Genomic DNA, 23612 nt, shown 5'->3' with positions numbered 1-23612 from the left:
TTGAACTTGATGGACGAGTGTCTTTTTTCAACCGTAAAAACTATAAAACTATGATAAACCAGGGACATTACTCATGGCTCCAGGCACTGTGGCTGTGGTAATCTTCTTATATTTGTTATCCATGGCCTCCTGCCTTCTACAATCAACTTTGTAAATTATGCTAATGAGTCAGAAAGGCTTTACCAGAGCCCCTCTGTGTTGTAGCTTCACAGGCTGTAGCTTCGCATACTGTTCACTCTCCCCACAGCTTCCTCAGCACGTTCCCTCTCCCTCTGCCTGGTGTAATCTTAGTTCAGCAGAAAAAGTTCCAGCACACAGGGGGAGGGGGAAGTGCTGCTTATACACTGTAACAGCCTGTAAATTTCTGGCATAGAAGGGCTATGGTAACACCTGCAGGAACCATTTAAGCTCATTAGCATCATTTTAAAAGTTTATTTTAGAAGGCAACAGGCTGTGGATATCAAGAATAAGAACATTACCACAGTCACGGTGCCTGGATCTATCAGTAATGGTTTATCATGATTTTGATGGTAGATTTCCTTTAAGTTAAAGGGGAATTGATTGGTTGAGGTCTAATCACTGTAAGAATGGGGACCCTTGAATGAAACAGCCAGTCACACAGAGGTGCGTTAGGAGAGGTGGCCCTTTACATACATAAGTATGTGTAGGTCCCCCTGGATGTGCTGGCAGGGTGCTGCCTTCATCCTATACATGTATTTATACATTTCCACCCATTCTCAATGTAAGATTTCCAGTTTTTTAGCTTCCTTTTTACTTTATACTTCACTGAATGTGTAGTCTACAATTTTTATACTTCACTGAATGTGTAGTCTACAATTACAATTTGTAGACTTGTAATTGTGGAGTCTCAGAACATTGTACTTGGCATAAGTCAATGACTAGGAAAGCTATGACTGTGAAGATTATATCTAGTATAACTTGTAACCTGGGATGAGGGGACCTGTTAAGGTTCATTCCGGTTACCGACCTAAATACTTGGGTGCTACCTTTCGCAGGTGTTAATGGTAAGGGGGAGGGAGTTTGAGGCGAACGCCAATCTTCTGGCTGAAGTCCAGGTTCTGTTCCCATATACACTCATGCATCATGTACACAGACATACAGCATATACACATCACATTTACGCACACACATATAAAACATACACACATATTGTATATACACATCACCCCACACAAACACACAGCATATACACACCCAATACCCCAGATTCCAGGGCCCCATGACACTGTGAGCCCCATAGCAGCTGCTATGGCTGTTAAACATATAGTTACACCCCTGCTTCTTCATGGATCTGGTTAGGACTGCTGCCTCAAAATAACCAACAATGAGCTCTTAGAGTATCCTGGAAAAGAAAAAAAAGTGGAAAGAGCAAATATAAGGGCACATTTACTTACCTGTCCGAGTTGCGATCCCCCGACCTGCACTTTGCCGCTCCACGTAGATCGTGTGCCCGATATCCTGCATGTGTCGCTTCCCCGCTCAGGTCGGCCGGAGTTCACCTTCTTGTTCCCGGTGCATGTAACTGCATTGTCTTGCGACACAAATTTGAATGTTAAATCCCACGCTTAGTCCAAATCCGTCGTCCGACGGGCCACCCCACGATTTCTGTTGCATGAAAGCCGCCGCCAATGCGCCAAAATCTGATTGCGCATGCCAAAAAACCCTTCTAAATGTGGTGCACATCGGAAATCGTCGGATATTCCGACGATAGTGCGGTCCGCGGACCCTTAGTAAATGAGCCCCATAGTGTAGGGTTAAGTGTAGGGTATGGTGTATCTGATTGAGTTGAGTCAGAAGCCACAACCAACATATAACACTTTTGCAGGTTCAAATCCACAGGGCAGCCCTTGGTGGACCCACAGTCTCCTAATCGGTGGGTATGTTGCAGACAGATGTTTGCGAAAATATAGCTTGTGTTTGACGACAAATGGGATATTTTGAAGCACGAGCTATATGCTCGGAAACCTCTGTCAACAATAAGCTCTGCTATGAGCAGATATGGCTGCCATGACCTAGAACAATGACAAACAAAGCCTTGTACAGAGGCATATAATAGCCAAAGTACCTATCAAGTCAATGAATTGCATTCGATAGCTTACTGCCATGCCAAAAAGTGTTTGTGGTAGTAGGAGCCGCCTAATTAGGAGATGATTCTGGGGGAACTACATTGCTGAACTCTGATATACTTGACCCTGCAATTGCAGAACTCAATGGAACTGCCACTGTAAGCTGTAGGTCTCCACAATACTGGATGGTAGTGTTTTCTCTGACTGAGTATCATATAACCTCAAACATAGGAAGGAGGGACACAAAGACTTGGTACAAGACTGCAGAGATCTTTTGTCCTCTGCAACACAATAGAACCGGGTCGCTCTACAAAGAAAGGTGAAAGTCACATGAGGATTCTAGAATGCCAGACCTACACATGGAAGTGACAGCTATTAGCTACAAAGTCAGTTATATATATACAGGCGGTCCCCTACTTAAGAACACCTGACTTACATACGACCCATAGTTACAAACGGACCTCTGGATGTTGGCAATTTACTGTACTTTAGCCTTAGACTACAATAATCAGCTATAACAGATATCACAGGTGTCTGTAATGAAGCTTTATTATTAATCCTGGTTCTTATGACAACCCAACATTTTTAAAATCTAATTGTCACATAGACCAAAAAAAAATTTGGCTGGGGATTACAATAATAAAGTATACAGTTCCGACTTACATACAAATTCAACTTAAGAACAAACCTACAGACCCTATCTTGTATGTAACCCGGGCACTGCCTGTATCTGTAACACTAGGATGACATTATTATGGGGGCGGCCATCTTGCTAGTGCTCTAGTAACAGCATTTAGTGATGTGCTTTACTGTAGCCTCCTAGATGTAGGAAACAATGGTCTGGGGCTAAGTTACTGAGGTCTAAGGTTCTTAGACATGTTCTGTGTACATAATGGGGCAAATTTACTTTGCCGGTCCTGTCGCGATCCCGCAGTGCGTGGTCCGACTTGGATTGGGGTCTGCCGCACTTCGCTAAGATCGTGCGCCCGAGTTCCTACATCCACTGGAGTTCACCTGCTTCTACCCGGTTCTTGTAAGTGCTTGTCTTGCAACACATTTCTAAATGTTAAATCCGAATCCGTCGGGTTGTCCGACTGCCACGCCCCCGATTTCTGTCGTGTGCAAGTCGGCGCCGATGCGCCAAAATCCCGGGGCAATTCGGTGCAAAACAGAAAGTATTCAAGAAGCCCGACAAAATTTGCGCTCCGCAGGCGTGAATTTCGTTAAATGAGCCCCAATATGTGACATCTTCTGTTGTCAATAAGGAAGTAACGATGGTGTTATCTTTTATTTGAATTGAATATAAATGAGGGGACAGCTGCACAGACATCCCCTACATAAAGGGCGAGGATATATATTTAATCCTGTTGCCCAGTGATAATTGCAGGATATGTGAATCATTTAAAACAAAAAATCACACATGGATAATTTTATGGGTGAAAAGGCTTATTTTATACTGGTGGTGGTATGGAAATAAATGATATTCTGTGTAATCTCCTGAAAAGCAGTAAAAAATTTTCTTATGGGTTTTATTTTCATGGTTTTTACTAACAAATAATATTGTTTGTCATGAAAAGTTATACAATTTCCCAATATACTTTCTGTATTAATTCCTAGATCTCTCTTTGTTGTCATTGTTTACTTCTTGTGAATATGTGATGTCACACAGTTGTACGGCTCGTTATATACCTGGTCTGGTTATGTCACAAAGGTGAACGGCTTGTTATATCTCTGGTCATGTGATGTCACACAGGTGCATGGCTCATTATATCCCTGGTCATGTGATGTCACACAGGTGCACAGCTCGTTATATCCCTGGTCATGTGATGTCACACAGGTGCACAGCTCATTATATCCCTGGTCATGTGATGTCACACAGGTGCACAGCTCGTTATATCCCTGGTCATGTGATGTCACACAGGTGCACAGCTCGTTATATCCCTGGTCATGTGATGTCACACAGGTGCATGGCTCGTTATATCCCTGGTCATGTGATGTCACACAGGGGCACGACTCATATATATCTCTGGTCATGTGATGTCACAAAGGTGTGCGGCTTGTTATATTCCTGGTCATGTGATGTCACACAGGTGCATGGCTCATTATATCCCTGGTCATGTGATGTCACACAGGGGCACGACTCATATATATCTCTGGTCATGTGATGTCACAAAGGTGTGCGGCTTGTTATATTCCTGGTCATGTTATGTCACACAAGTGCACATCTCGCCATATCCCTGTTCAGGTGATGTCACACAGGGGCACAGCTTAAAGCTTAAACTTAAGTATATGTACAGTAGGTGGTTCAACTCCCTGAAAGCCCAGACTAGATCTCTAGACTTGTATTCATTTTAACACATCTGTGTGCTGTACTTTTACCATTTTTGATGTTGGTGTGTGTGAATAGGCCATTACACTCCAGCCAATTTCTCCATATGCTCAGGTGAGGCCAAAAACTATCCTAAAAATGATTCATTGAGGATCCTGTTTGGATAAACCAGTGTTTAATTGACTGATATGTTTTTTTTTTGATTAACAGAGGACATGCACTTATTCCCGATCGGCAGGCGTGGAAAAAAGATTCCGTGTCCAGCTTCGTCCAAGATATTCCAAAATTTTATTTAGGGCATAATTTTAAAATCCCAGAGTGTTACATGGCCAACGCGTTTCAAACGGTGGACCCGTTCTTAATCATGGCACTTATTCCTGATGCCTGTAAAAGCAGGACCTCAGAACATCTTCATCTGGTGAGTCAAATGTACCCCGACCTGGCACGTTAAAATGTTCTGCCAAAAAAATGAAGACACATGTTAGGTCTTCTCCACATCAGGGGCAGGTACAGAAATCTACTCTTAGTCATTGGATGTAGTCACCGTGTGTTTGGTCCACCGCGGTTTTCATGATTCATGACTATTGCTAACATTCACACTTACTTGAGGTGCATCTTATGGCCGTAGGGAGTATTCTGAATACCAGAGAAAGTCCTCGGCTCCCGACTCGGATGAATCATCTTCCAAATTATTCAATCACTTTAAAAAAGAATTTGTAAAGAAAAGCAATGACTACAAAAAATGTAAGAGTGTTAGTAATTGGTAATAAAACAAAGTTATGTGTGAACATGTGCTCAAGATGTAGATGGATGTTGTAAAAAGCTTAAATCTTACACAATTTTACTTTTTACGATATATTTACAACCATTATAATAACATGAGTGGGCAGAGAATGTGCATAGGGTTCTCAGGTCATAGCATTGGGAGTTGGGCATTTGGGGAGTTGGGTAATTATAAGATCCTTGACCTTTTAGGTATGAGTAGATTTACCTTCAGTGTGAGTTACCTACCCAAACTAAATGCAATCTTAAGTAGCGCTATGCCCACACACGGCACCCATGCCTTTGTTTTTATGGTCCAGCTGCTCCTTCCATGCCGAAACTTCATTTTAGAAATTGCAAAATGAGGCTGAAGTGGATAATTATAATGGTGGTTCGGGTGGTAACCTACTAAGGGGCCCATGACCACCCAAATCACCACCAGAAGGGCCTCCCCCATGAAAACCTTGTATATCTGCTCCTGCATTCATCCATTCCCTAAGAAGCTAGATAAGTACCATATGTAGGAAATCCAATTTGGAGTTGTAGGGGCCATAATATTCCTACAGTCTTAATCCGCCCTTGGAGAACCTCAAGGCTCTGACTCTGGAACATCTGGCTGGACCCAGGAGTGATGTAGCTGAGGGGGGAAGGTTGAGAGAAGAGGCTTAGTGCTGGCACAAGCACAAGACTCCGAGACCTGAGGTCTTCTGCTAACGCCCCCTGTAGCACTTCAGCCTCATCTGCATATTTGTAAAGTTTAATTTGGCACAGAAGGAGCATCTGAAAAATAAAAGGTCTGGGGGACATATGTGGGCATAGCCCTACATGACTTAGCAGTTTTGTAGCTAAATGATGTTGAGAATTGAGCCAGATTTCCATTAGGGCCATGCAAGAGATATCATATTTCTCTCCAAACACCATCTTGTTCACCCAGACGCCATCTTGTGCATTGTCAGCCGTCTCATGATTCAGACATCTTGTGTACTGTAATCTGTTTAGAGATCGTATTTGTCCTTGCTGCTGTTTACCTTGTTCTCTGCAGTGCCTGAAGGTCATGTTTTGACTTGTGGGGGGGCTTTCAGTATATTTAGTGATAAGACCCTGTTTCCTTGAGAACAAGGTTTCTAGAAGAAACTATACATAGAGTTCATCAACATTATTTTGGGAAAATTAGGAGGAGGTGCTCAAAGTATATTCAAGCTAGCCTATAGCATTTCAGTATTCTATTAACTTTCCATACCCTTGGCAAAGCATTTCTGTTTTCTAATTACACGGATACGTGCCTTGAATAAAGTGTGACTTATGACCATGTAAGTGTCATTTTCTGTACAGTTCATCCCAGCGCTGGGAACAAAGACCTATGAATTTGGAGATCACCCTTACAATTGTAGAAGGGTTGTTGGAGCCCTGGATATAAAGCTCTAACAGCCCGGAAGCATATGACTGTGGTCAGTTCATGAATCATGGACCGTGTGCTGAAATTTATTACGGGAAAAGTTCACATCATTTAGCATTTTGTATTTGGTCCTACCAGGGATCATCAAATTTATATCATGGATGACGTGTATTGTATAATACATTATAGACAAGGTTTCTTTACCTTGATGCCAAAAAATGCACAGTTGTGTACTCACCTGTGTTTTATGAGCCAGTGTTTGCTTTGATGGTTGGTATTCACTGTATTCATATCTAACAATAAGATACACAGTGCGCAGTAAAGGGGTTTTAGTATTTTATGAGGTTTATGTTTATAAGGTCAGTATTATAGTAACCGTCCAATCAGAAAAGCTGAGCTAGTAAATAATCACATGGAATGATAACCTGCTACTCACTTTCCTTAGATCTTGTCATCTCCATTATGGGTAGAACTGTAGCTGTCTGCTTCCGATTCCACCCTAGTATAACGGCTCCACTACATGGAGGTGATCAATGGGGGGTGATTAGCGTTGAACTCAGAATATTCAACTATGCATACGTCATAATTATTTTGTGTACTTGAAAGGTAAGCCTAATAAGGCTTATAGATTTAGTTGAACCAGTAGATGCTTTGCGCTTATTTTTCCATTGCAGCTCTTGAAATATATTTGTAAACCATGTTCACAAAAACATGAACACTGGAGATCAAATTTAGAGAACAACACACGATTCCTAATTTCTAGGTCATAGGGACACATTTACTTACCTGTCCTGTTGCGATTCCCGAAAGTGCATTGTCCGACCGGAATGCACTCTGCTGTGACTCACTATGATTGTGCGCCCGAGATCCAGCATGTGTCGCTTCTCCGCTCAGGTCCGTCGGGGTTCACCTTCTTCTTCCTGGTGCATGTAAGTGCATTGTCTTGCGACACAATTTTAAAGTTAAATCCCGCACTCAGTCCGGAATCCATTGGATCGACCGACGACATGGCCCCCAATTTCTGTAGCATGAAAGCCAGCGCAGCCGCGCCACAATCCAATCGCATTCGACACAATCCCCAGTTTAATACCTGTCCCAAATCCTGAAATCCGACTAAAGTGCGATCCGCGGACCCTTAGTAAATAAGCCCCTGTGTGCCAGTTTTCTGTCGGACTTGCACAGGTATTTAATAAATGTACGCACCACTATTGTGTCGCACATGAGCCTTTTGTGTCCCGACTGCACTATTCTTCATGCGACACAAATTTCTGCACTGAAGGGGGCATTCTGGGGTTCAGTCGGACCTTACAACAAAAAATATAGTTGAATCTTGAATCTGGCACCCCCTGCACACTACACAGGCAAACGGCACATAGTACACACTGCACCGTTCTTAGTAAATGTGCACCACTGTGTAGTCTAATATGAATATATCCTAACATGAGTAAAATAACAGTATTTTGAGCTTATTTCATAAAAAGTATATATTCTAAAGTGCAGAATAAACATGTATCTGATATAATTGTAATAGAACACTGACCAAAATTAGAGAACACATTCAGATACCTGCAAGTTATTGGTTTTAATCAGGTACTTGGTGCTTATTTCCTTAAAGGGCACCTACCACCACAAATCTACCTATAAAGGTAGATTGGGTGGTAGGTGGATTAATGGGACGTGAGGATAGCCCTTTTAAGGGCTAATCCTCACGTCCCTGCACTTTTTTAATAACTTTAATTTGGTATTTATTCAAATTTACTTATGCGGCTACTGGGGCGTGGAGTAGCCGCATCTGAGATTACACGAGGCGGCTACTCCACGCCCCGGTAGCCATTTTACCCCTCCTACTCACCCATCTTCGGCGCGCAGCTCCGCGTAGCTGCGCGCCCTCGTCCGGCGATCCTGCCGTCTGCGCATGCGCAGAAGAGCAGGCCCGCGCCTGCGCGGTCACAACTCCGAAACAGGCGCGGGCCTGCTCTTCTGCGCATGCGCAGACGGCAGGATCGCCGGACGAGGGCGCGCAGCTACACGGAGCTGCGCGCCGAAGATGGGTGAGTAGGAGTGGTAAAATGGCTACCGGGGCGTGGAGTAGCCGCCTCCTGTAATCTCATATGCGGCTACTCCACGCCTCGGTAGCCGCATAAGTAAATTTGAATAAATACCAAATTAAAGTTATTAAAAAAGTGCAGGGACGTGAGGATTAGCCCTTAAAAGGGCTCTCCTCACGTCCCATTGATCCACCTACCACCCAATCTACCTTTATAGGTAGATTTGTGGTGGTAGGTTCCCTTTAATTATTTCACAAACCCTATTTAACTGGCACCTAACTTTCCAGTTTCAATTGTGCTGTTCTAAAGTGACTGAAACCCTCTGGAAGTAGGTTGTCCAGATGAAGGCCATAGCAAGAGAAGTTGGTCATTCCAGGTCTGTGATATAGATTATAACATCTTTACAACATCACAAACTCATTCAAGTCCCCCAAAAAGGCTGGTCACCATGTGTGCTGTGGGTTTGCATAATTAGGAGTCGAGCAGAGAGCCCTGTGTGACATACACAGGAGCGGTAGAACCTAATTTGCATAATTTTAAAAGGTGTTTTCTGGAGAAATCAAGTGGTTTTATGTCTAATGAAGACATAACAGTAACAGTATTTAAACACCGACCAGTAACTAAGTGGTTGATTTCCTTTAAGAGGATTTGGACTGAAAGCTCTGAAGTGAATAAAGCTTTCAGCAGAAAGAATCAAAAGGCCAGACTCATCTTCTTGCTGAGGAACTTGTTGTGTGGACAGAGGAGAAGTGGCCTACAGTTCATTTTAGTGATTGAAGGAAGTATAATTTACTTGGATTTGATGAGAAACATTGGGGGTCATTTACTAAGGGCCTGATTCGCGTTTTCCCGACATGTTACCCGAATATTTCCGATTTGCGCCGATTTTCCCTGAATTGCCCCGGTTTTGGCGCACGCGATCGGATTGTGGCGCATCGGCGCTGGCATGCACGCGACGGAAATCGGGGGGCGTGGTCGAACGAAAACCCGACGGATTCGGAAAAACCGCCGCATTTAGAACAAAAAATCTGTTGCGGAGCTTGCACTTACCTTCACTCAGCCCGGCTCGGTGAACTTCAGGGCATTCCAATGCTTTTCAGCGCAGCAGCGCCACCTGGTGGACGGCGGAGGAACTACCTTAATGAATCCCGTCCGGACCCGAATCCAGCACAGAGAACGTGCCGCTGGATCGCGAATGGATCAGGTAAGTAAATCTGCCCCATTATGTTCCTTGACAAACTGGGGAATGACTGAATCCAAAGTGTTTAAAGTGAAAGGTAGTGGAGCAAGTGTCATGGTTTGGTGAATGTAAAACCTCTGGAAAATTTTTGGTGGCAAAGTTATGGCCAAGAACACACAACAGTCACAGAACTGTGGAAGAGACTGGAAGATGAGTGGAGCAGAATCCCAACAGAGCCGTGAGAGAGACTAGTTATCTCCTCTGGCCAGTGCTGAGGTCATTCACAGCAAAGGCCTGAGCACTCCCTACTGATTGCTGACTGTTGGAACCTTCAGATAACATTGTTATAATCTTTCCCTGTGCTAAACGTTTCATGTTGATCTACTTTGGTAATTTTGTAAAACACTGTTCTAGTGGCATGATGAACCCTTACAAAATTCATCGGATGTTGATCAATGGTGATTGCGTTATTAAGTGATCATACGTGGCTCTATAATTTTGATCTCCAGTGTATGTCAATGTAGAGCTATGCATTTTTACGCTTACAGCACTGTATAGTCTGATCCTGTGTTGCTCTACACTACACATATATTCTGGATTTAGGATGAAATTTAAATTATATGTAAACCTACTTTATTTTATTTTTTTTTTCCAATAAATTTTTATTAATATCAAAAAAGAAGACATTTTTACAGAGATTTCAGATCACAATATATAAGAAAGTTTTACAAAAATTCTAGATCATCATATAAACATTTTCATAGCAGACAATATACGTATACATAGATGTTACCATTTCAAATACCAATTATCCAAAAGGGTGGCATCAATTCTGTGCCATTCCCTATAAATCCCTCCTATCAAGAACCTGGTAAAGTGTTCAAATTCCTTTGAGAGGAGAGAGTTTAAAAAGTGCTACGCTTATCTTCACCACTTCTTCCTTTCACGGGTGGTCTCGCGATACGCGTGCTTCTCTGCCCCAGCCAGCGCGTCGCCAGCGCTGCTTACCTCTTCCGGCTGGCTCCCTTCAGCAGTGCGCAAATTAATTGGCGCTGGCCATTTTGCAGAATCTAATTAAGCCCGCCTCTTCCTGCAAGCCCCTGCCGGATCTTCGTGCCTTGCGCCCTAGAGAAAGCTTTTCTGATGCCTTGTGCTCTTCCTGTGAATTCCCGTTGTGACCCTGGTTCCGTTTCTGACATCGCTCCTTTGCCGCCTGCCCTGACCTGTTGCTACATCTCTGACTCCGATCCTGTGCTGCCTGTCCTGACCTCCTGCCTGTCCCCGACTACGAGATTGCCTGCTGTTTCTATACCTCGACCTTGGCCGCCACTGCAGACAAGTCACGCCTGTGGAACGACCTGGTGGTACCACGCCGCAGCTTGTCTAACCCGCTTTGCGGCGGACTCTGGTGAAAACCAGGTGCCACTTAGACTCCGGTCCCAGGTAGTGGTTTGTGCCATCGTCCGCAGTGGTTCAGAGGATCCACAACCTCTAAGCCTGACACTTCCTATATAGAGAATAGTTCTAAAGTCCCCTGTTCCCCCACACCCGCTGACAGAGAAAAGAAAGAGGAAAAAAAAAACCATTAAAATTTTTACCGACAACCACAAAATCAGCATCAGTTTAGAGCCAAAACTGCCACAGTCTGTTCCATCTTTGCTCCTTTTTGCCAACTTTAGATCAATTTTTTTTCATATTCTTTAATCGGGAAAGATAATTTCCACCAATTCTTTGTCTTAGGAGGGGCAGTGGACCCCCATTTACGAGCTATAAGTGTAATTGCTATATTCATTAATTTTGCGATCAGATTTCCATATAGATTAGCTATTGCTTGCTCCTCAACCAAACCAAAAAGAGCTGTAACCATTGATAGGGGGAGTTTGATCTTAAGTATGTTATTAACCCTCCTAAATACCCCTTCCCAGTAACGCCTTATCGCCGGGCAGGACCGTAATGTTAAAGTGAATTAACCTGTGATTCCAGCTTAAAGAGCCCTTTTTTGTGTTCATGTGAATAATATCCCATCTATCTATACTCAGTGATCCTATAACATTTTCCCACTTATTTTTGGAGTTATGTACAAAGCCCTTTGAATAACTATCCCTTAAAAATCTGTATATTTTAGATGTGATTTTGCTACAGTGCACCGCATTCTTAACAAAAGATATGCAGTCGTGTGATTCTATCTTCATTTCCTTGCTATGTACGTTGTGCTTCATGGCGTGTTTCAATTGTAAGTATCTAAGCCAATCTCCCCCTTTTATTCCGTGTATCCTTTGCGTCGCTGAAAATTATATGAACTGTCCATCAAACATAATTTGTGATATGTATGTAATACCTAACCCCCACCAGAAGTGTCTATCAGGTAATTCTTGTACGCCAATCAATTTGGTATTAAACCATATTGAGTTATCATGTAAATAACCATTCACTCCCAAGATCTTCTTAAGGGCTATCCAGGACCTTATCAGAGTTCCACCTACAGTGTTTTTATGAAAAAACTCTCCTTCTATTGAGGAGCCCTCTAGAAACTCAAAGGTGGTTTCTACTTTATCTTGTGCCGTTTTTACCAATTTAATCATTAGCGAATTGTCCCTCCATCCTACTAGGCGCCCTACCCGCGAAAAAAGGGCATGCCTAATCCCCCTTTACCTATAGGTCTGTACAGGAAGCTTATCTTCATCCTGACTCTCTTTCTGCCCCAGATCAGGTCGCTTAAAATTACCACAATCAATTTAAACTAGGATTCTTCTATCCAAACGGGTGATGCTGATAGAAAATACAGGTGGTCCCCTACTTAAGGACACCCGACTTACAGACAACCCATAGTTACAGACAGACCCCTCTGACCTCTGGTGAAGCTTTCTGAATGCTTTACTATAGTCCCAGACTGCAATGATCAGCTGTAAGGTGTCTGTAATGAAGCTTTATTGATAATCCTTGGTCCCATTACAGCAAAAAATGTTTAAACTCCAATTGTCACTGGGGCCAAAATTTGTTTTGTCTGTATCTACAATTATAAAGTATACAGTTTCGACTTAAAGGGGTATTCTCGTCTGGGCATTCACATTCAGTTTGATAAATCTGCCATATATAAACATTTCTTCAATTGGATGTTATTAAAAAAAATGTTCCTGTGTGAAGATAATTTCCCATAAATGTAGTCATTTTGTCCCTTAGAAACGAGATGGCTTCCTCGGATACGTCCACCTCTGCTGGAGGGATTGCACAAAGAAACAAAAGGTTTTTGTATATGAAATGTCCGGGAGTTACTGCAGGTCCAACAGTCGTCCTGTGGTAATGAACGCTGAATCCTGGCAGTCAGACAGGACTCAATAGCCCATGTCTGGCCACCACTGCCAGACGTGGTCGTAACCGAGGAAGCTATCTCATTTCTAAGGGACAGAATGACTACATTTATGAGAAATTATCTTCCCACAGGAACATTTTTGTAAATAACATCCAATTGAAGAAATGTTTAGAAATGGAAGATTAGTGAAACTGAATGTGAGTGCCCAGACGAGAATACCCCTTTAAGAACAAACCTCCGGACCCTACCTTGTACGTAACCCGGGGACTGCCTGTATAGTATTTGTGGGGGGAGGATCATTTTAATTAATGCAATCCTATCCACCCTGGATAACGACAGTTTGTTCCAACCTCCAGTTCTCTTTCTCAATGTACCAATTAAGGGAGCTAGATTTAACCTGTGATATTCTTCCAGCTTACCAGATACCTCTATGCCCAAGTACTTAAAATTCTTCACACAAGCTAGCGTAACATTATCGGCCACCCAATCTTCCACTAACGGGTCTAGGGCCATCACAATTGACTTCTCCCAATTGATTTTCAAACCTGAGGATCTACCAAAGTCCTCAAACGATACGATTGCGGCTGGTATTGACACAGGGGTGTCCCGCAAGAATAGAGCCAAATCATCAGCATTTAAACAAATCTTGTCTACAGGGCCCCCACATCCTCCACCTTGTATCTTAGAATTGTTTCTTATTTTGATGCCACGTGGTTCAATATATATTGCAAATAACAGGGGCGATAGTGGACACCCCTGTCTCGTCCCACGTGTGAGCTGAAATAGCTTTGATTCATTGGGTCCTATACGGATTCTTGCTGTGGGAGCCTTGTACATACATTTGACCAAACCAATAAAGTGATCCCCCCAGTCCAAATTTTTTCATTACTTTCTAAAGAAAACCCCACTCCACCCTGTCAAAGGCCTTAACTGCGTCCAGTGACAGGATGGAGCGGAGTTCCCCCTCACCTAGGTCGATGGCTGAAAAAAGCCGCTGAATACAGTCTCCTGTGCTACTCCCTGTTATAAACCCGTTTTGGTCTCTATGTATCTTTTTTTATAACCTTTTGTAATCTCATAGCGAGGACCATAGCTAAGATCTCAATGTCGGTATTTATCAATGATATCGGGTGATATGAGCCCACATCCATTAGATCTTTATCTTTTTTTGGGATAAGAACTATGCCGGCCTCAGCCATCGACCTGGTGACTCCTCCCCCTTCTATTACTTCTTCTAATACTTTCAGGAGTCTGGGAAGCAGTACTTCATTGTATTGCTTGTAAAAACTGGAAGGCAGACAATCGGGACCCGGCGAAGTACCGTATTTTTTGCCCTATAGGGCGCACCGGACTATAAGGCGCATTAGTCCGATGCGCCTTATATATGTAATAATTACATATATAAGGCGCATCGGACTATAAGGCGCGGGGTCCGGGGTCCGGGGGCGTGGCGGAGGTCCGGGGGCGTGGCGGAGACCCGACGGGACGCGGCGACGGGACGCGGCGACGGGACGCGACGCCGAGACGCGACGGGGAACGCGGGGAAGGTGAGCGGGGAAGGTGAGGGGGAGGTGGAGGAGGGCAGCGGACCATACTTACATAGGTCCCCGCTACCGGAGACAGCAGATCTCCAGCGGGAACTGCAGACCACGCGGCAGAAGTTGTTCGTGCCGCGTGGTCTGCAGTTCCCGCTGGAGATCTGCTGTCTCCGGTCTCCGGTAGCGGGGACCTATGTAAGTATGGTCCGCTGCCCTGTGCCCAGCGCCATACATAGGGCGCACCGGACTATAAGGCGCACTTTGGATTTCCACGGAAATCCAATGCTTTTAAGTGCGCCTTATAGTCCGGAAAATACGGTATCCTTGCCAAATGAGTCTAAAGCAAGTCTCAGTTCTTCCAGCGTAATGGGGCTATTTAACAACTGACATAGATCACCTGATATTTTAGGAAACTGCATTCCTTCCAGATATTCCTCAATTTCCCTGATGTTCGGTGTCTTTTTAGATATATATAATTGCTCATAAAAATTTGCTACAGTTTTTAATATACCCTCCTGATCATTAACAATTTTTCTATCTTTCCTCCTAATAGCTGTAATAAAGTTCTTTTTAAGGATGGACAGACCTTTTGTATGTCGCATTCTTCCGACTATGATGACTCGCATCATAGCCAACAGACCTCTAACGATGTATCTTTTTTCTTGGGAAATCTTCTTCATGACTACTCCTCGAACCACCACCTTGAGCAAAACCATAATGAAACAGCTACATGACAAGAATCTGCGTAAAATATGCTAAATGTTTTTTTTTTTAAATTAAATCTTTTTTATCGAACATTTTTCAATTACAAACACATCCCCCCCCCCCCGACCACCACTTACACAACCCCCCCCCCCCCCCCACCAAGTACAAATAAAGTTTATGGCATGGATTACAGCAAACATACATACAGGTAATAAACCTCACATAAATGCTGAAAAGGGAATCCGACTACATGGACTAATGGTAATCTAGTAGAATCTGGCCACAGACGCAGATTTTGTTAAAATTTAGCATTTGACTTTCCTTTTTTTTTCTAAAGGAATGATGTTGAGAAGCTTTTTAATGTACACCTCTGCTGAAGGGGTGACTGGGCGCAGCTAGTAGATGGCGATCAGCTTTCGGGTTTGATATAACATTCTGCTAACTCCAAGGACCCCTCCTATCGTCCAACCATCCAGCCCATCCAGGCCAACCATTGGAAAAGCCATTAAGACTTCACCATATACTCTATGGGGGAGATTTATCATACGCCGATGCCCACGCACCGCCATATGATAGTGGCCATGCCCCCCTCGTCGCACTGGATACATCAAGACGAGGGGGGCACTTCCCAACTTATGGCCTTCCGACAGCATGTGTTTTCTATGAGCCCTTTATGAGCCACATTTGGGGCAAAACTCCTCACTACGCAAACCCACCCTGTGCTGCCAGTAGGGGGGTCCAATATATTCTGTAAAGTCAGCACAGTTGTTAAAGGTGATGTGTCAAAGAGGGGATTAAAGACAATGCATAAGACCATTGGTCATCAGAGAGGGATCCTAGGTCCACCTCCCTATTACTAAGCGGGTATTTGGTTGGTAAAAGGACAACAGTGTATTTTATCCCTCCAGTGAGTGATTAACAACTGAGTTGGTGATTGAGATCCACCAATGACATGGCCTGATTGCAACTTGGTGAGAAGTAATAAGACTGGAGCATCTGAACAATGCACATTTCTACACGGACGATAGTGGAGCCACATTTGCCAGACCCTCATCAGATTTGGATGGCCTATTCTAGGTGATCAATTTTGGTGTCCTAGCAAACCCCTTTAACACCAGCACGGATCTCCATTTTGATTACACAATGATTGTAGTATGACCGTGGTGGACATTTATGGACATGAAACCAGGTATTTTCAGTACCAACGAAACAAAATTTTAGTACAGCAGCTGCATCATAATTGGTGACTCAGAAAATATGCATTTTTTTAAAACATTACAGATAGAAATAGAGATAGCCCCTCCATCCACTACGATTCTTTGAATACTTTCGATGTTGCCATAGTTGCACCTGCTTTCCTCAGGCGTTCTCTCTATGTCTAGTAGAAACTTGCTAGTAAAAGAAAAAGTGACCCTTCCCTAAACACAAAATATACATTCCAAATATATACTGTATCGTAGTAGATGAATCGGGGCTTGTGAAGGTTTTTTGTGTTATGTCTTTCCAGGATTTTTTGTGATGGTCTATTCTTATCATAGGCCACCAATATCTGATAGGTGTAGGACAGTGGTGGCCAACCTACACCTATGGCATGGGTGCCAGAGGTGGCACTCTGAGCCCTCTCTCTATGGGCACCCAAACCATTGACCCACCACAGAGTTCACCAAACAAACTCAAAGAATCCCCCTGCAGTCCCAGGAGACTCAAGCTTCTCTCAGCACTACACATAATTGCTTACTTGGGACTGCAGGAACAGTAAGAGTTGTGTAACGAGCGGAATTTTTTTTTGGAGGTCCTCCTGCTTGCCCCACATTTCTTCCTGTAATTAATAATAATTCCTTTATTTATAAAGCGCACACAGATTTCTGTACCCTGAAGAGAAGCTACAATGATAGTCCAAATTTGCCTTTCTTCTTTCAACTGTATTGGTGTCGTCAAGAAACCAAAACAATTGAAAGTTGTGGCAGAACAGGTAGCAATAACTTACAGCTCAAATTACTTTTTTGGAATTTGAGCTCTTGGACTTTAAAAGTTTCGCCATCACTGGTGTAGGACCTACCCACAGTCCTTACTCTGATCAGCTGTTTGGGTCCTGATCTATCAGTGTACAGAGCCAAAAACAGTGTATAGAGACTAAATATTGAAATAAAATTTTAATGAATTTAAGGAAACGTACGCACTGCCTCTTCATTTTTTGTTTGTGGCGCTGATGGTGATACCATCGTATAGCGTTGGGCTGCCTTGTTGGACCTATATTTATTGACTACGCTTGGACATTGAGGAGAAACGGGAGCTCAAGACCCCTGTTCTAACAATTGTGACAAGTGGCACTTTTCTACATTAAACAAGTTTATTATTAAAAAATACTTTAAATTGGATTTCCAGTTTTGGGACAGGAAACAAAGCTGCTTTCCCTGTTATGGTTAATGCAGCGTTTCCTGTAAAAAGTTCATGGATACTTCTGGGTGAGCCCAGGACCACAGTGGTCACAAAAACAGGACTGGCTTAAAAAACACTTAACGTATTTTTCGGACTATTAAGGCACACCGGATTATAAGGCGCACCATCAATAAATGCCTGCTAATAACGTCTAGGTTCATATATAGGGCGCACCGGATTATAAGGCGCACCTGATTATAAGGATGAATGACCAGCAAGTGGCAGACCTGTGCACAGTTCAAGGCAGATGTTATCTGTAAGTATGGTTCATATATAAGGCGCACTGGACTATAAGGTGCACCTTTGATTTCTGAGAAAATCGAAGGATTTTTTGTGCGTTTTATAGTACGAAAAATACGGTACTCATAGCTCCAGACAGCAACACTGTCTCACTCTCCTCCCTGCTCCCTCGGCACTTCTCCCTCCAGCTGTCAGAGGAGGTTTAAGCACACCGTGGGAGGGGCAAGTGCTCCTGCGCAGGGTAACAGCTTGTGAAGCTACAGCACAGAGGGGCTCTTGTAACATCCCCCAGAGCCCTTCTGGCTCATTAACATCATTTTAAAAGTTGATTGTAGAATCTATGGCATGAATAACACATATAAGAAGATTATCAGAGTCATAGTGCCTGGATCTATGAGTAAGTGTCCCTGGTTTATCCATACTTGATTTTTATGGTAGATTTCCTTTAATGTACGTCTGTGTAGAAGTAGGCAGACTGACTCAGATATGGGACATGCTCATTCATCTGGAGGTTGGTGCAGCTTCATTGGTCCTGCTTCTGTAATTACTATAGACACTGACTGATGGAAACCAGGAGCTGCTCTCTGGACAGGGACAGTTTTAGACAAAGCGGGGCCCTGGGCAAAACTTCAAGTGGGGCCCAAAAATAAAACTATTTTATGAGCAGTCACAGTCAGTGAGAGGCTCCTCTAGCCCTGCACAATAATAACACTTGGTAGTTACACACAGTAGTAGGTAAGTGTCTGTAATATGGGGCTGTAGGATAATCTTATAGGAGATTGATCACTTATTACTTGATAAAAAGGTTTATACTGCTAGAGAACAAAGAGATGACAAAACCGAAACAAACTATACGAGACATATTGGTAAATACATTTTCTTTGCAGGTCAACTCCTTTAACTGAAATAGTATCTTCCCTTTTTAACATAGAGAAGTAAAAGGATTATTCCCATGGGCTCTCCTCCCTAACCCTCAGATGTAGAACATAACAATCCCATCAGATCTGCTTTGTCCAATACCTTGCTACATCTCCTCCCTCTACGTGTAAAGGCGGACATGTGGCCGGAGGGGACATTATATCACTTTAAACAAATATGTTTTCCCTTCTTTAGGTTGTGATAAATAAAGAAGCTTCTAGCGGCTGAGAAGATTGTTTATTCTGGGTCACCACATTAAACAGGGTTTGTTTCTTTGTTAGTGCAATGACATCACAGGAACACACCCAACCCAAAGAACAATCGGAGACCAAATTCAGAATATAATTTATATGTGTTCTTTCCATTCACATCAGTGAAGATATCAAATCAGACTAGATATTAAATCTCCCACTAAGGTTCAGGAGCATGACCAGTTATCATAGGGACAATGCACACAGTGATGTCAGAGTACAGGGATAAAACACACAGTGATGTCACAGTACAGGGGTAATACACACAGTGATGACAGAGTACAGGGATAATACACACAGTGATGACAGAGTACAGGGATAATACACACAGTGATGTCACAGTACAGGGATAATACACACAGTGATGTCACAGTACAGGGATAATACACACAGTGATGTCACAGAACAGGGATAATACACACAGCGATGTCACAGTACAGGAATAATACACACAGTGATGTCACAGTACAGGGATAATACACACAGTGATGTCACAGTACAGGGATAATACACACAGCGATGTCACAGAACAGGGATAATACACACAGCGATGTCACAGTACAGGAATAATACACACAGTGATGTCACAGTACAGGGATAATACACACAGCAATGTCACAGTACAGGGATAATACACACAGTGATGTCACAGTACAGGGATAATACACACAGAGATGTCACAGTACAGGGATAATACACACAGTGATGTCACAGTACAGGGATAATACACACAGTGATGTCACAGTACAGGGGTAATACACACAGTGATGTCACAGTACAGGGATAATACACACAATGATGTCACAGTACAGGGATAATACACACAGTGATGTCACAGTACAGGGATAATACACACAGCGATGTCACAGTACAGGGATAATACACATAGTGATGGCACAGTACAGGGATAATACACACAGTGATGTCACAGTACAGGGATAATACACACAGAGATGTCACAGTACAGGGATAATACACACAGTGATGTCACAGTACAGGAATAATACACACAGCGATGTCACAGTACAGGGATAATACACATAGTGATGGCACAGTACAGGGATAATACACACAGTGATGTCACAGTACAGGGATAATACACACAGTGATGTCACAGTACAGGGATAATACACACAGTGATGTCACAGTACAGGGATAATACACACAGTGATGTCACAGTACAGGGATAATACACACAGAGGCACATTTACTAAGAGCTTTGCAACACACTTTTTTTTATTTCGGACGTTGCCCGTTCTTCAATGTTAAAATGGCTTGCACAGTTATTTAAGTAGTGGGTGTGCTGCGATTGTGTGACACAATTTAGGGAGCGTGCTGTAGGACAGTCCGACTGATTCGGACTGAGCGCGGGATTTAACTTTCAAATTGTGTCCCAATTCCAGGCACTTACATGCACCATTAAAAAGGTGAACTCCATCGGACCTGAGCGGGGAAGCGACACATGCAGGATATCGGGTGCACCATCTTAGCAAGTCGCGGCAGAGTGCATTATCATCAGACAATGCACTTTCTGTGAACCCCGGTGACCAGGTAAGTAAATGTGCCCCACAGTGATGTTACAGTATAGAAATAATACACACAGTGATGTCACAGTACAGAGATAATTCTTCTACTTGTACTGTGTGTGTCCCCTCCCTTGTCTTTGCTTACTTTTGGGGTAAAAAGGGGACAATATAAATTCTTGATCAGACTACATAGATCTATAAGCCTTAAAAAGGAGCGGTCAGCAGATTTTACCCCACTAAACTATCAGCCCTCTCAGGTTGTGTATGAAATGTCCTTTCTAGAATTCCCTCGATTATGTGAAATAACACCCATTTACCTACAAGAAATCTCCCCCAAAGTTAGTCAACTATGACTCTTCTCACCTCATTTTCACATGAGATGAGTCAAGTTTAGTGGCTGAAGGAGTAGTATCACATAAGAATCCCCCATCTTCTGTTCTATATTACTGACAAAGGGGGTACATTAAAGATAACAATCTTTCTATGATATTACATCAGGCTTATGGTTCTGTGAGCTACAGAACAAGAGATACAGGCAGCTAAAGATTTATAAAAAGTGGTAAAAAACTACCTTAGTGCAATCTGCCTCACTAATGCGCCGGTTGCACCAGATAATTAAACACTGGCCCAAGGTATTCAATTATATGTGGCACAACCAGCACTCCTAGGGAAGAGCCCTAGCACTAACATGCCCCTTTAGGTACACGGTTTTCTAAAGTGTCAAAGTGCAGCAGCGACACAAAACTGGTACAAACCATGGTTAACAGAAGAGAAACAATGATGCCAAGCACCAGCCTCCTCCTCCAGTGTCCAGTGGTGTGATTCTTACTTAATCATGACAGATTGATCTCCAGCCCTGTCCTCACCAGCACCCACACCTGTGTTACTGGAGACATCACTGACACCATGTTAGCTGCTCATTTTAAGGCGCCTGCAATGAAGTTGAAATGTGTTTTGGGGGAAAAAGTTCATTTTCTAGGCAAATATTGACTTTGCAATTAATTGCTGTTAAGCTGATCGCTCTTTATAACATTCTGGAGTATATGCAAATTGCCATTATAAAACCTGATGCAGTAGACTTTGTAAAAATCAACATTTGTATCATTCTCAAAACTTTTGGCCATGACTGTATCTGGGCCATTCTTGGAAATGAAAGCTGCACATAAAGATCAAATTCCCGCCTATTTTTTAACTGACTATATCCGATTCTGTAACTCACAGGACCATAAGCCTGATGAGATCTGAAATTAATAATTCTTTATTTATATAGCGCACACAGGTTACGCAGCGCTGGCAAATTGGTCCCTGTCACCAATGGGGCTCACAGGCTGCGGTCACATGTACCACTAGACGTCCATTCATAACGTGACGCCAGCGCACAGGGGGAGGTTCTCGGCCTGAACGCACATGCGTTTCCAGAGAAACGCATGCGATCGGCTTAACAATCGCATGCGTTTCCCTGGAAACGCATGTGCGTTCAGGCCGAGGACCTCCCCCTGTGCACTAGCGTCGCATTATGACGGACGCCTAGTGGTACGTGTGACCGCGGCCACAATCTAATCAACCAATTAGTATGTTTTGGAGTGTGGGAGGACCCGAAGGAAACCCACGCAAAAACAAGGAGAGAACACACAAACTCTTTGCAGATGTTGACCTGGATGCGACTTGAACCCAAGACCCCAGTGCTGCAAGGCTGTAGTGCTAATCACTGAGCCACATAACACAAACCGCTTGCTTCTAGTCAGTATAGAAGATAGGGGGAAATTACTCTACCCCCGAAACCACTAAACTTGACTCATCTAATGTAAAAATGGAAGGAGAAGAGCCATATTTGGGGGAGATTTCATGGATATTTCATACCTTACCTGGGGGAAAGTGGTAGTTTAGTGGGGTAAAACCTAGTGACAGGTTCCCCAGAGTTACAGTGGTTAGGTGATCATTGTCAGACAGCAGATACTTATATAAAATTCTCCCCCTTTTGTTCTGCCTTTCCTGTTCCTACAGCCAATCACAGCCCTCACTTGGGTTAATTGTGATACTTATAATCTAAGCTATGACGTCATTGGACGCCCAGTATGTAAATTTTGGGGCCTATTTTGGTTGAGATATTTTATTGTTTTATTCTTTTTGCTCAAAGCCTCTTCTTTGAATCTCAGACAACTCCATTGACTTCGATAGATTTGATAATAATGTCATCAATCTATCATTCTTCTTTCCGGGCGCCTTGCCCAGAGCAATGTTAGCGTTTGGATTTGTTACATTGTAAAGTGCTAAGCGTGTACATGTGTACATACGGATCCATTTAAGCTGGGCCCGCATTGTTAACGCCATAGCCACCACTTTACATCATTTAAAGGGAATGTCTCGGAGCCGTCTCATCCATCCTGAAAAGTAAATAATATCTTGACGTTAAAGTAACATTTTGAGACAAAAGGTGAGAAAAGGGCCACGTTTTTTGCGTTGGTCTCTTCATGTTGCCGGCAGCTGATAAAACACCCTGGGTATGGTTTTATTACAAGCTGCATCATGCCAGGGCATTGTTTTCTATTAATCAGCGCTGAAGACTCAAACTTGTATCTGCAGGTATGAAAGAAAATGTGATTATGATAAACCGGAGCCGGTGCCAGCATCAGTCGCGCTGCCAAGTCGCTCCACAGACTTCCTGGCAGGTGTCTCTCCGCACAGAGCTGCTCGTAGAGTCCTTTCTTGGTATTCTGAGGCCCCCATGACATACCCAAGGGAACGTGTCTACGATATTAAAGGGATAGAAACGTAATATATATAATGCAGAACCGTGCATGGAATCCAGGTATCCCGATGTACATACATGAAGATAGCTCTCAGCTATGTATTTGACCTTGTTTCTTATTGTGAGTGGTTTAT

General features: G+C 43.2%; 1 long non-coding RNA gene across 1 annotated transcript; it reads left to right on the top strand.

Annotated features, from left to right (window-relative positions):
* Positions 1–20614: 20614 nt before the first annotated feature.
* Positions 20615–23572, top strand: LOC140106650 (uncharacterized). The gene is made up of 2 exons (XR_011850829.1): positions 20615–20754; positions 23313–23572. It is a non-coding gene; the product is annotated as an uncharacterized lncRNA (long non-coding RNA).
* The last annotated feature ends 40 nt before the right edge of the window (positions 23573–23612 follow it).

This window comes from Engystomops pustulosus, chromosome 11, assembly GCF_040894005.1.
Source record: "Engystomops pustulosus chromosome 11, aEngPut4.maternal, whole genome shotgun sequence".
Lineage (NCBI taxonomy): Eukaryota > Metazoa > Chordata > Amphibia > Anura > Leptodactylidae > Engystomops > Engystomops pustulosus.
Note: the sequence above shows the minus strand (reverse complement) of the source record. Positions and strands in the feature narration are given on the sequence as shown.